At 40.6% G+C, this 12866-nt stretch overlaps 1 long non-coding RNA gene across 1 annotated transcript in view; it reads left to right on the top strand.

The window, feature by feature from the left end:
* LOC104981708 overlaps positions 1-3345 on the top strand; it is a 284406-nt gene extending 281061 nt beyond the window's left edge. The window contains exon 4 of the long non-coding RNA XR_824403.1: positions 3206-3345. This is a non-coding gene — a long non-coding RNA (uncharacterized LOC104981708). The remainder of the gene's footprint in view (positions 1-3205) is intronic.
* The last annotated feature ends 9521 nt before the right edge of the window (positions 3346-12866 follow it).

The following is a 12866-nucleotide window of genomic DNA, read 5'->3' as shown; positions in this document are numbered from 1 at the left end:
CCATACCATTTCTGTCCTTTATCAAGCCCATCTTTGCATGAAATGTTCCTTTTGTATCTCTAATTTTCTTGAAGAGATCTCTAGTCTTTCCCATTCTATTGTTTTCCTCTATTTCTTTGCATTGATCGCTGAAGAAGGCTTTCTTATCTCTTCTTGATATTCTTTGGAACTCTGCATTCAGATGTTTATATCTTTCCTTTTCTCCTTTGCTTTTTGCTTCTCTTCTTTTCACAGATATTTGTAAGGCCTCCCCAGACAGCCATTTTGCTTTTTTGCATTTCTTTTCCATGGGAATGGTCTTGATCCCTGTCTCCTGTACAGTGTCATGAACCTCATTCCATAGTTCATCAGGCACTCTATCTATCAGATCTAGGCCCTTAAATCTATTTCTCACTTCCACTGTATAGTCATAAGGGATTTGATGTAGGTCATACCTGAATGGTCTAGTGGTTTTCCCTACTTTCTTCAATTTAAGTCTGAATTTGGCAATAAGGAGTTCATGGTCTGAGCCATAGTCAGCTCCTGATCTTGTTTTTGCTGCCTGTATAGAGCTTCTCCATCTTTGGCTGCAAAGAATATAATCAATCTGATTTAGGTGTTGACCATCTGGTGATGTCCATGTATAGAGTCTTCTCTTGTGCTGTTGGAAGAGGGTGCTAACTGCAGCCAAGAGGAGCCACCCCACATCCAAGGTCAGGGGCAGAAGCCGGGAGGACCCCATGCCTGAAGGGTGGCGGCCAAGAGGAGTTACCCCACGTCCAAGGTCAGGGGCAGTGGCTGAGAGTACGAGACTGCAACGGCTCAGGAATAGCCGAGAGGAGCTACCCCGCATCCGAGGTCGGGGGGGGGGGCGCGCGATGAGAGGAGTTACCCTACCTCCCAGGTCAGGGGTGACGGCTGGGAGGAACTACCCCACGCCCCTACGCCCAAAGCCAGGGCCAGTGGCCAGGAGGAGCAACCCATGCCCAAGGCCAGGGGTGGTGGCCGGGAGAACCAACCCCACCTCCAAGGAGCCGTGGCTGCGCGGGCGCAGGAGGGCCTAGAGGAGTTATCCCACGTTGAAGGTCAGGAAGGGCGGTGGTGAGGAGACACCACTCATCCAAGGTAAGGAGCAATGGCTGCACTTTGCTGGAGCAGCCATGAAGAGATACCCCACGCCCAAGGTAAGAGAAAGCCAAGTAAGATGGTAGGTGTTGCAAGAGGGCATCAGAGGGCACACTGAAACCATACTCACAGAAAACTAGTCAATCTAATCACACTAGGACCGCAGCCTTGTCTAACTCAATGAAACTAAGCCATGCCTGTGGTGCAACCCAGGATGGGCGGGTCATGGTGGAGAGATCTGACCGAATGTGGTCCACTGGAGAAGGAAATGGCAAACCACTTCAGTATTCTTGCCTTGAGAACCCCATGAACAGTATGAAAAGGCAAAATGATAGGATACCAAAAGAGAAACTCCCTAGGTCAGTAGGTGCCCAATATGCTACTGGAGATCAGTGGAGAAATAACTCCAGAAAGAATGAAGGGATGGAGCCAAAGCAAAAACAATACCCAGCTGTGGATGTGGCTGGTGATAGAAGCAAGGTCTGATGCTGTAAAGAGCAATATTGCATAGGAACCTGGAATGTCAGGTCCATGAATCAAGGCAAATTGGAAGTGGTCAAACAAGAGATGGCAAGAGTGAATGTCGACATTCTAGGAATCAGTGAACTGAAATGGACTGGAATGGGTGAATTTAACTCAGATGACCATTATATCTACTACTGCGGGCAGGAATCCCTCAGAAGAAATGGAGTAGCCATGATGGTCAACAAAAGATTCCGAAATGCAGTATTTGGATGCAATCTCAAAAACGACAGAATGATCTCTGTTGGTTTCCAAGGCAAACCATTCAATATCACAGTAATCCAAGTCTATGCCCCAACCAGTAACACTGAAGAAGCTGAAGTTGAACGGTTCTATGTGCAAGACCTTTTAGAACTAAAAAGGTCCTTAGAACTAAAAACATCCAAAAAAGATGTCCTTAGAACTAAAGATGTCCTTTTCATTATAGGGGACTGGAATGCAAAAGTAGGAAGTCAAGAAACACCTGGAGTAACAGGCAAATTTGGCCTTGAATACGGAATGAAGCAGGGCAAAGACTAATAGACTTTTGCCAAGAAAATGCACTGATCATAAGTATTATATAGGTAAATAAAAATTTTATTGATATTTCATATTTGCTTACTTCTAAATTTAGCTGCACTTTGATTCTCCCTTAAAAAACTAACAATAACAATTTGTTGGCATTCTATGAGAATCTTTTCTGTTGGAAACCATGATATTTTATACAACATGGCCAAGTTTGCTATAAGACCCTGTTCTTGATAATTATAGATTAGAATATCATTTTGCATATATGCAAATTTCAGGTGAAGATATTATGTTGTCCCATTTCATTAATGCAATTAAGCAATGAATATTTATTGAGCTCTTTATGCAAAGAACAATGCTAGGGCTTAAGCAAATGTAAAGATACATCAGACATTAGACTTGACTTGGAGCGGCTTACAATCTACTAACAGAGGTGACTCATAGATGTCACAAGAAAGCTGACGGTGAATTGTTCCAAGAGTTCAAAAAAGGGAAATATTTTACACAGATAGAAGTCACAAGAATTTCTACTGCTAAGTTGCTTCAGTCGTGTCCGACTCTGTGCGACCCCATAGACGGCAGCCCACCAGGCTCCCCCGTCCCTGGGATTCTCCAGGCAAGAACACTGGAGTGGGTTGCCATTTCCTTCTCCAATGCATGAAAGTGAAAAGTGAAAGGGAAGTCGCTCAGTCATGTCTGACTCTTAGTGACCCCATGACTACAGCCCATCAGGCTCCTCCATCCATGGGATTTTCCAGGCAAGAATACTGGAGTGGGGTGCCATTTCCTTCTCCAAATTGAGGATACAATTTAGGTAGGCCTTGAAGTATAAGCAGAATATACAAAGCAGAAGAGTATTCCAGTGTGGTAGAACAAGATTGTGTAGCTGAGTAGCAAGTTAGTTAGCCAAGTGAGCCTCTAGTATAGGCAGTAAGAATAGATAAGGCTAAAAGATAAACTAAGACTAGAATAGCCTATCATTACTAAGTACACATTATGTTCTGAATATATAGTTGTACTTGATCTTCTCAATAACCCTGTAAATATATACTAATATTATCCTATTTTATAGATGAAGACACAGAAGATGATGGAGGCTAAGAAGACCCCTACCTTCTCACACTAGCAAGTAGGAGATCTGGGTATTTTATCAAGTTAATCAGAGACTAAAGTCTGAGCTGAAATCAATAAACATACCATCTGGAATTAATTTTTAGTTAAGGTTTTACATTTTTCATTTCAACTATTCACGTGTGTTACAATGAAAGCTCAAGGCAGGAAAGATTTGGGTTCTAAAGAAGCAAACATTACAATCCCTGATATACAAAGAAATGCTATGTGGGAAAAAGCACAAGGTCCATGCAAAAGAAATGTGTATCTGAAATGATTTAATTGTCATGAACTCCTTGCAGACTTGTATGATGCCATGCAGAACACTGTTATAAAGAGAATATTCTTGTCAGTCATGTCTGACTCTTTGGGGTCCCATGGACTGAAGCCCGCCATGCTTCTTTGTCCATGGAATTTTCCAGTAAAGAATACTGAAGCAGGTTGCCATTTCCTTCTCCAGGGAATTTTCCCAAACTAGGGATTGAACTTGTGTATCCTGCATTGGCAGGTGGGTTCTTTACCAGCTGAACCACCAGGGTAGCCTAAGTCTTGGCAAAGTCCTCAGCCCACTTTATGGGGACTCTGCCACTAAGATACGTTTTTAAAGTTACTGCTAATTGAGTTGAGGAGCTATAAACTTTGTACCAGCTTGTTCACCAGTGATTAGATAAAATCTATTCTTACAAGGGACTATGACCTTTGACAAAATAAAGCTCTTCTATCCAGACATCCTCCAAGGTGGCTGATGGTGGGAGGGGGCCATCTGATAGCACCATTTCCTGAGAATAAGTCCTTCATTTCTGAAGAAGGACTTTCTTGCAGAAGAATCATCATAGTTTCCACCACAGACAATAGATTAACCTCCATATCTCAAAGACTTAATCCAAGAGAAGTTAGTGTCTATCTCACATAAAGTCCAACTGGTGTTGGGCACTGGGTGTGTTCTGTCTGTGCCATCATTCAGGATGGGTCATTCTACACATGGGTCATTCTACACATGGCCTCCCTCACCTTTAAGGCTTCAGCACCCTCTTCATTCAACCAGCAGGAGGGAAAAGACAAAGAGGAGGATCACATAGAAGATTTCCATAAACTAAGGCTAGAAATGGCATCTATTGGTCTTGCCACATTCCAAGGGGCAGAATTTGGTCACTTGACCATTCATACCCAAGGGAAACCAAGAAGTGCAAGTAATCTACACTTTCAGGAAGAAAGAAAAACATAAAAAAAAAAAAAGAAAGAAAGAAAGAAAGAAAAAAAAACATGCTCTGAAACAACTTGCCAGTCTTTGCCAAAAAAAAAAAATACTGATTTTTCCTGCTTATTGTATGAAACAATGTGCTTCCCAGACCATTCAGCATACATGCAGCTTCTTCATAGTGAATGCGAACTCTGAGATCAGTCAGGACTAATAGCTGACCCAGAGTTAGACAGAATTCAGAAAATGTGCAAGTACATGATAACAGGGTTAAAATGATTGATCAAAGGTACACCTTTATTGTGGTGGTTTATCTCAAGTCACTGTTTTTCTTCCCCCAACTTTATCCATCCAAAAAAATAATCCTTTAAAATATTCCATCTATTTACAGTAATATTCTACTGCAAAGAGAGTCATATTCTTCTTCTTTTGGTTAGGCTCTTTAGAGTTTTGGGTCAGGAGTCTAGAGAAAAACACCAGCAGTTCTTGCTGTTAGAAACTACAATATATACTCTAGATAATTATTCAGTGAATAAAAAACAAATTGTAGTTTTCATGGCATAAACATGGTAGATACCACAATTTTATATTCATAAAATTTCAAATCTTTAATAAAACTTTATCCCAAATGTGTGGTCTTCCCTGATGGCTCAGACAGTAAAGAATGTGCCTGCTATTCAGGAGTCCTGGGTTTGATCCCTGGGTCAGGAAATTCCCCTGGAGAAGGGACTAAGTAGCCATTCCCTTCTTGCCTGAAGAATCCCATGAACAGAGGAGACTGGTGGGCTACAGTCCATGGCATCATAGAGAGTCAAACACAACTGAGCAACTAAGCACATACACATCCTAAATCTAGCAAGAAAAGGAACGATTCCTTACTTATTGGACTTATTTCTAGCTTCAGACAAGCTGGCATACAATAATATACCATGTCTGTGTGCTTATTTTTTTGAGCTATGCTATACAGCCTCTTCTCTCCCTCACTTACCTTGCTGTATTTCTAAAATAACTTTCTGACACATTTTATCCTCCATCTGTAACATTCTATCGCTTACTTCTTCCAACTGCAGCATGAAGTGTTTATCAACAAGTGAAAAAAAATCCAGGAATTGTTTCATACATGGGGACAAGCATTGAACAAAAAACAACTTGAAAACCTCAAACTTGGTACTCTTTCTGTCTGAATAAGTTTTAAAGGTCAAAATTTAGGTTCATCTTGCTACCTTCCAAACCCTTTTTAGGGACAAACCAGTTTCCCTTAAGACTTTTCAGTTTTTTTCACCTGTAGAACTGGGGTAATGATATTGTGATTTACAATGAGAAATACACATGTGGTCTTTGTCCCCGTTTCTGGCACAGACAGAGCTCCTAAAACCATTGGAATTTCCTAAGTGATGAGAGTTATAAACTTGTCTCTTGTCATCTTAATGAGGGGACTTTTGGAAAGCACCTAAGGATGGAGGCTGCTTGCTAGGCACATCACAAGAGAACCAAAGAAGTTCAATGCCCATTCCCCACACCTTGTCCTAGGCATCTCTTCCATCTTACTGTTCTTAAGTTATATCCTTTTATAATAAACCAGTGACTCTAGTAAATGAAATGTTCCTCTGAGTTCTACAAGCCACTCTAGCAAATTAAACCCATAAAAGGAGTCCTTGAAACCTGCAATCTATAGCCAGTCAGTGAGAAGCACAGATGACAGACAACCTGGCCTTGAAAATGGTGTCTGAAATGGACAGTCTTGTAGGACTGAACCCGTAACCAGTAGAATCTGATGCTATCTCCAAGTAGATAGTTTCAGAATTGAATTGAATTGTAGGATACCCAGGTGGTATTCAAGAACTATTAGTTGGTCTGGCAAAAACTTAAAAAATAAAAGACAAAGTGAAACAAACAAAAAAAATAAACAAACAAGAAACCCTTCCCGTGAATGAGAATTGGGGGCCAGCACCTCTTAGTTTGGGCTTCCTAGATGGCTCGGGGGGGGGCGGTTTAAAAAAAAAAAAAACCTCTTCTGCCAATGAAGGAGACATAAGAGACGCAGGTTCGATTTCTGGGTCAGGAAGATCCTCTGGAGGAGGGCACTGCAACCCACTCCAGTATTCTTGCCTGGAGAATCCCATGGACAGAGGAGCCTGGAGGGCTACAGTCCACAGGGTTGCAGCGTCAGACACGACTAAAGCAACTTAGCAGGCACACGCACCTTGTAGTCTAACCAGCCATCCTACAGAATTTCTGGGGATTATTGGTAATTAACACTCATCATGTGTTTGGTACTGTTCTTAGTGATTTACTTACTTAATTTTTATGTAACAAAACTGCATGAGGTGAAACAGTTATCCTCTCCTACCTCTCCCACTTAATAAATGAAGAAAGTGACTCATAGGAAATTTAAGCGATGTGTCAAAGACCTTACCATTAGTACAGGGCCACAGAATCTGAGTCCAGCCAGTCTGACTCCAGAAATCACACTTTCAACTAACACCCTATATACTGAATATTGACTCAAGGTCACTGTAAATATCCCTGTTGGGCAAAACCTACTCTGCTTTACAGAATGGGAACTCAAGTGACATTCATGACTTACTGGTCCCAGGCCTGTACTGATAAAAACAATCCATACAACTAATATTTTACCAGAAGACTCCATTTGTCCTCCTAGTAATTATTCTGTATGAATCCAACAGGTAATTTTAAGATTGCATTCTTTAACATTTAAGTTACTTAGTGGAAACTATAAACATAAACAAATCAAATTAATCATATTAAAAATGCTTTTTTTTCAATGACATAAAAAATCTTCGAAGAACTGAAGTTTTAACTGAGAGAATTATTTTTTTCAAAATATAATTTTATTTTCAAAGTTCTCTTTGTGACTCCTAAGAAGTGAAAGATAAACTACAACCCTTCATTTAAAATAGTCATTTTTCAAACATTTAGAAATTGGAAGTGCTTTTTATTTCATTATTAAATAAATCATTCTTTAACTTCTCATATTTATAGCTCACTTCCCTAAGATACTCAAACTGAAACACTCATTATAATAAATAACTCAAGAAAAAGAACTTGAAAATGTGACATGACAAAGTATTTAAATTCAGAATTTCATTGGTAAAATCCCTCAGAAACTGGGTGGGACTCCTTATTTGATGCTGGCTCTAGGGAAAAATGGGCTTCCCATGTGGCTCAGGGGTAAAGAATCCACCTGCCAATGAAGGAGATGCAAGAGATGCCAGTTTGATCCCTTGGTTGGGAAGATCCCCTAGGGAAGGAAATGGCAACCTATCCCAGTATTCTCGCCTGGAAAATCCCATGGAGAGAGGAGCCTGGTGGGCTACATTCCATGGGGTCATAGAGTCAGACATGACTAAACATGTACACACTGCTACTGGGGAAAACTTAAATGAAATACTGTACAATAGTCATGTGAAGGAGACACTCTGGCTCTGTTTTTCTGAACACCTATGTGCTACATGAAACCCTGTGCTCTAACCTCTAGGATTAGAACCAGGAGTTATTAAGTGGGGGACATCTATCCTCTTGAGTGATGCCCAGTGGCTCACCACAAACCTTAACAGTTGCTATAGATGTTGGCCACAAAGAAGTTGCTTTCCTGTCTTCAGATATCCTATAGCACTTTGACTCTTCATATTAAAATTCTTACCACATTCGGCATTCTATTACTGTTTGTGAGCCTCCAAATCTTCCCTACGGCATTGGAAATTCCTGAAGAAAAACGATCAAGCCTGCTTTATCTTTGAGCCACCAAAACACCAACTAGATAGTCATCATTTATTGAATGAATGAGTGGACGGATGGTTGGGTGGTCTATGCAGGCCTGCAGAGTGACAGTCCCTAGAACTCTACTCCAGTCAAGTTATGCACATCTTTACAACACATATAGAGTCAGCATGTTCATGGGCTGAGGACTGTGAACTGATTCCTGATAACTGGTTGTTGTTTTTCAGTTGCTCAGTCGTATTCAACTCTTTGCAACCCCGTGGAATGCAGCACGCCAGGCTTCCCTGTCCTTCACCATCTCCTGGAGCTTGCTCAAACTTATGTCCACCGAGTCAGTAATGCTATCCAACCATCTTGTCCTCTGTCGTCCCCTTCTCCTCCTGCCTTCAATCTTTCCCAGCATCAGGATCTTTTCCAATGAGCCAGCTCTTCGCATCAGATGACCAAAGTATTGGAGCTTCAGCTTCAGCATCAGTCCTTCCAATAAATATTCAGAGTTGATTTCCTTTAGGATTGATAGTACTGATAAATGGTACTAGCTACCATTTATTGAGTAGCCATACTGTGTCAGAAAATGTCTGAATAATCATTACAAATGTATAATCCTCACAAAAATCTTTCCAAATAAGAACAATGTCCCTATTTTGCTAATGAAAAAGGGTTAGGTACCATACAACTAGTAAACGAGTGAGTGAAGTGAGTGAAGTCGCTCAGTCGTGTCCAACTCTTTGCAACCCCATGGACTGTAGCCCACCAGACTCCTCCATCCATGGAATTACTAGGCAAGAGTACTGGAGTGGGTTGCCATTTCCTTCTCCAGGGGATCTTCCCGACCCGGGGATCAAACCCAGGTCTCCTGCATTGCAGGCAGACACTTTACCGTCTGAGCCACTAGGGAATGCCTTAGAATAATGAGTAAACAACAAACCATGGTCTAAATTCTAAATTTGTGTGGGTCTTAAAAAGTCATTTTAAAGGACAGTTTTTTTTCCTCAGCATATGCTATTAGTATCATCATATTTTACAATGTAATAGACATAATGTATGACAGCTAATGCAGTGTCAGTGAGATACTTGCAGACAATAGGAGATATGCTCTGTGATTCCAAATTGTTCTTTTCTTGTCAGCAATTTAAATATTTTGTTTAGTTAATACTTTTTCTTTTTTCTCAGAACTCAGGATATCATTAACAACTCCTCCTTTCCAGAAATATGTGCATAAGCTTTACTAGTCAAGTAAGAAATAAAGTCTAACTTATCAAACTGTGTTGTATAACCCATGTTAACCAACTATGTCTGAGCTTCCCTGGTGGCTCAGACAGTAAAGAATCTGCCTGTAATGCAATCTCCCAGGCTCGATCCCTGGGCTGGGAAGTTACCCTGGAGAAGGAAATGGCAACCCACTCCAGTATTCTTGCCTGGAGAATTCCATGGACAGAGGAGCCTGGTGGGTTACAGTCCATAGGGTTACAAAGAGTTGGACACGACTGAGTGACTAACGCTTTCAACCAACTATGAGGTATAACAAAGCTTTTAGGCCTGAGGCTGAAGTGGGATTTTCCATTCCCCTCCTTAATTGAAGATAGCAAGACTCAAAGGACAGGTCCAGGCTGACTTGGTCTCCCTAGTGGCTCAGTGGTAAGGAATACACTGGCAATGCAGGAGGCCAGGGTTTGATCCCTTGGTCAGGAAGATCCCCTGGAGGAGGATATGGCTACCCACTTCAGTATTTTTGCCTGGAGAATTCCATGGACAGAGGAGACTGGCAGGTTACAGTCCATGGGGTCACAAAGAGCCGGATGCGAATGAGTGACTAAGCACACATGTACAACCTGACTTACCTGCCATTGCCAGCAGCAGCTGATACTCAGAAGGAATTGCAGGGGAGATTCCCGAGACATGCTTCCTTAAGCCAACCAAGAGAGCCTGCGACCCTCGGCCTCAGGTAATGAAACAGGGCTGTGGCAGAGTGACTCCATCCTCCTAGTAAACTTTACTTCAGTGAAATGCTTAGATCAGGAGGAATCAGATAAATCCTTTCTCTCCTCTATGGAGAGGAGAAAGTATGGGACATAGAGGGAGACTGCCATAGATTCCAAGGCAGTGTCCTCCTTTATGAGCAAAGGAATCAGAAAAAGAAATGAGAAATTCCCTCCCCACGCCAGTCCACAGAGCCTAAAATACTAATATGCAATGTGTTTTACAATTCAAATCTCAGTTTAGATGTCCAGAGTCTGGGAGGCCTTTCCTAAAGACAAACTCTAAGCCAGCTGTCACTCCAAATCACTGTTACATTGGCCCTATTTTATTTCCTTCATAGCATGTATTATTAACTAAAATTATTTTGTTCACGTATTTTTTCCTGTGCTTACTATATTATTTTTGTCATTAAAATATCATCTCCACAGAATAGGAGTTTTTCTTCAGGGATTTCAACAGTGTCTGGCACTCGGTGAGTATTCGATAACTAATTGTTAATGAAAAATGTGCTCTTACTCGTATGCATATACATTTGATCTCATCACCACTGAGACACTTGTTTTATGGATAAAAGTCACGTTTTACACTCCTTTTGATGTACTGATAGAATTTGTGACTTGGTGAGAATTTAGTAAATATTTGCTTCCTTGATACATTTATTCATGTTTCTCCAACAATTTTTTTGATGAAATCACAGACTTTCTCCATTTAACTACTAAATACTTTTCTTAATAAGAGAAATGTCTGCTAATTTTAACTCAAACTGACAAGTCGGCAGTTAAATCATAAATTACTGGAAGTAAATGGATTTCTTCAGGCCACACGAGTCTTCTGGGAAGAAGGACATTAATGAGTTTCTCTTAAGAGAATAAATAGCATTTCATGAGTCAGTCTCACCTTTTATTATGAGATCATAGCCCTATGAAAAATTTCCCCCAACAAATAATTTTTTCTGATACAATCTCAATGGGTTTTTTTAATTAATAAAGTTTTTAGATTTACAGAAAAATTGGTCAGGAAGCATAGAGTTTCCATATATCCTCTACCCCATCCTTCTGTACAGCTTCCCCTACTACTAACATCTTGTGTTGGAGTGCTGCATTTGTTAAAACTAAAAAATCAATATTGATACAGTATTATTAACCAAAGCCCATAGTTTATATTAAGGTTCACTCTTTGTGTTGTATAGTTCTATGGGCTTCAATAAATGCATAGTATCACATAGCCACTATTTGCAGTATCACACAAAATAGCCTCGCTGCTATAAAAATCCCCTGTGCTCTACCTATTCATCTCTCCCTCCTTGATAGAATCTAGGTTTTAAGTAATGTCTGTTCATAAAAATCTATTGTCAGCTGCCCTGTGAGGGACTCTTCGTTCTTCCCCCGTTTTATCTTTCCTCAGGCTGGTCTGTGGTCACAGGCTGCCTCATACCACAGACATTCAGCACCAACGCAGGGCACGGCCTAAATAGCAGAAGAGCTGCAGCTCCCTGAATACCAGAGCACAGCAAAATCTTGGTAATCTTTAGGATATAAAAGCCACCTTGTATTCCATGCCTCTGTCCTTTTCTTGTGCTATATTTTTGTCACATGTGGACAAAAGTGGTACTGTTATCACACAGCATCTTAAAGAATCTTCAGTAGGATCACTTTCTCGGGTATTATTTGCTACACTTTCTCTCCCTAGTCTTGAAAGACAAGTCCCATGGGAGAACTAAACCCAGTGAGATGAAGGCCCTGACATACTGAGCAGCAATGGGGTATGGTACTAGAACTCAAGGCTCAGCAAAAGTTATCTACAAAGGGCCAGATAGTAAATATTCCAGGCTTTGCAAGCCTCATATGCCAGCTGTCTTGTTTGGGTCTGTTTTTGTGTAACCATTTAGAAATGTACTAACATTCTTAGTTGGAGGCTGCAGAAAAACAGGCCACAAGCCATATTCGCCTGTAGTTTGCCAAACCCTGCTCTAGAGTCGGACCAATCCGTCAGGTCTGATTGTGGTTTGATTCTTTCTTTGTCACTAACTAAATATTTACCAGATACATTTGATCTCCCTAAGTTTCATCTCTAAAAGATGGATAATAGTTTCTACCTTAATAGACAGAATGAAGATTAAGCAAGACAATGCCTATAAAGCTCTTAGCACCATGTTTGACATTTGGTAAGATTCAATAAATGTTAAGTATTGTAATTATCGTTTCTCATTAGGACATGTTCTCCCTTACTACTGGGTCTTTATTACTGACCAAGATTGTCTGACTCCATCTGCCTTTAGGATACATTCTCTTTAAGGACTTTCCTTGTTCCCTTATGCAAATTGGATCTATATGAACCTTCTCATCCAACTGCCAAATATACCTAGATGTGCTTAGTTCCATGGAATATGATAGATATAGGCTAAGACCCCTTCCAAAAAAAAAAAGTAAATAATAACAGACAAGACAGATAGTTCCAATTAATACATTTGTGTCTAACTGTCCAATAATGAACAGACTAGTTCAATTCTGAATACCTCAATAATACTTGAATGAACCAATTAGCAAAAATATCCAGGTGACTTATAACTAAATCTCATTACATAATTTCTTGATGAATTTAGGTATACCCAATATCTAGTCAAGGCTATGGTTTCTCCAGTGGTCATGTATGGATGTGAGAGTTGGACTGTGAAGAAAGCTGAGCGCTGAAGAATTGGTGCTTT

This window comes from Bison bison, unplaced genomic scaffold (genome assembly GCF_000754665.1).
Source record: "Bison bison bison isolate TAMUID 2011002044 unplaced genomic scaffold, Bison_UMD1.0 scf7180017864519, whole genome shotgun sequence".
Taxonomy (NCBI): Eukaryota; Metazoa; Chordata; class Mammalia; order Artiodactyla; family Bovidae; genus Bison; species Bison bison.
Note: the sequence above shows the minus strand (reverse complement) of the source record. Positions and strands in the feature narration are given on the sequence as shown.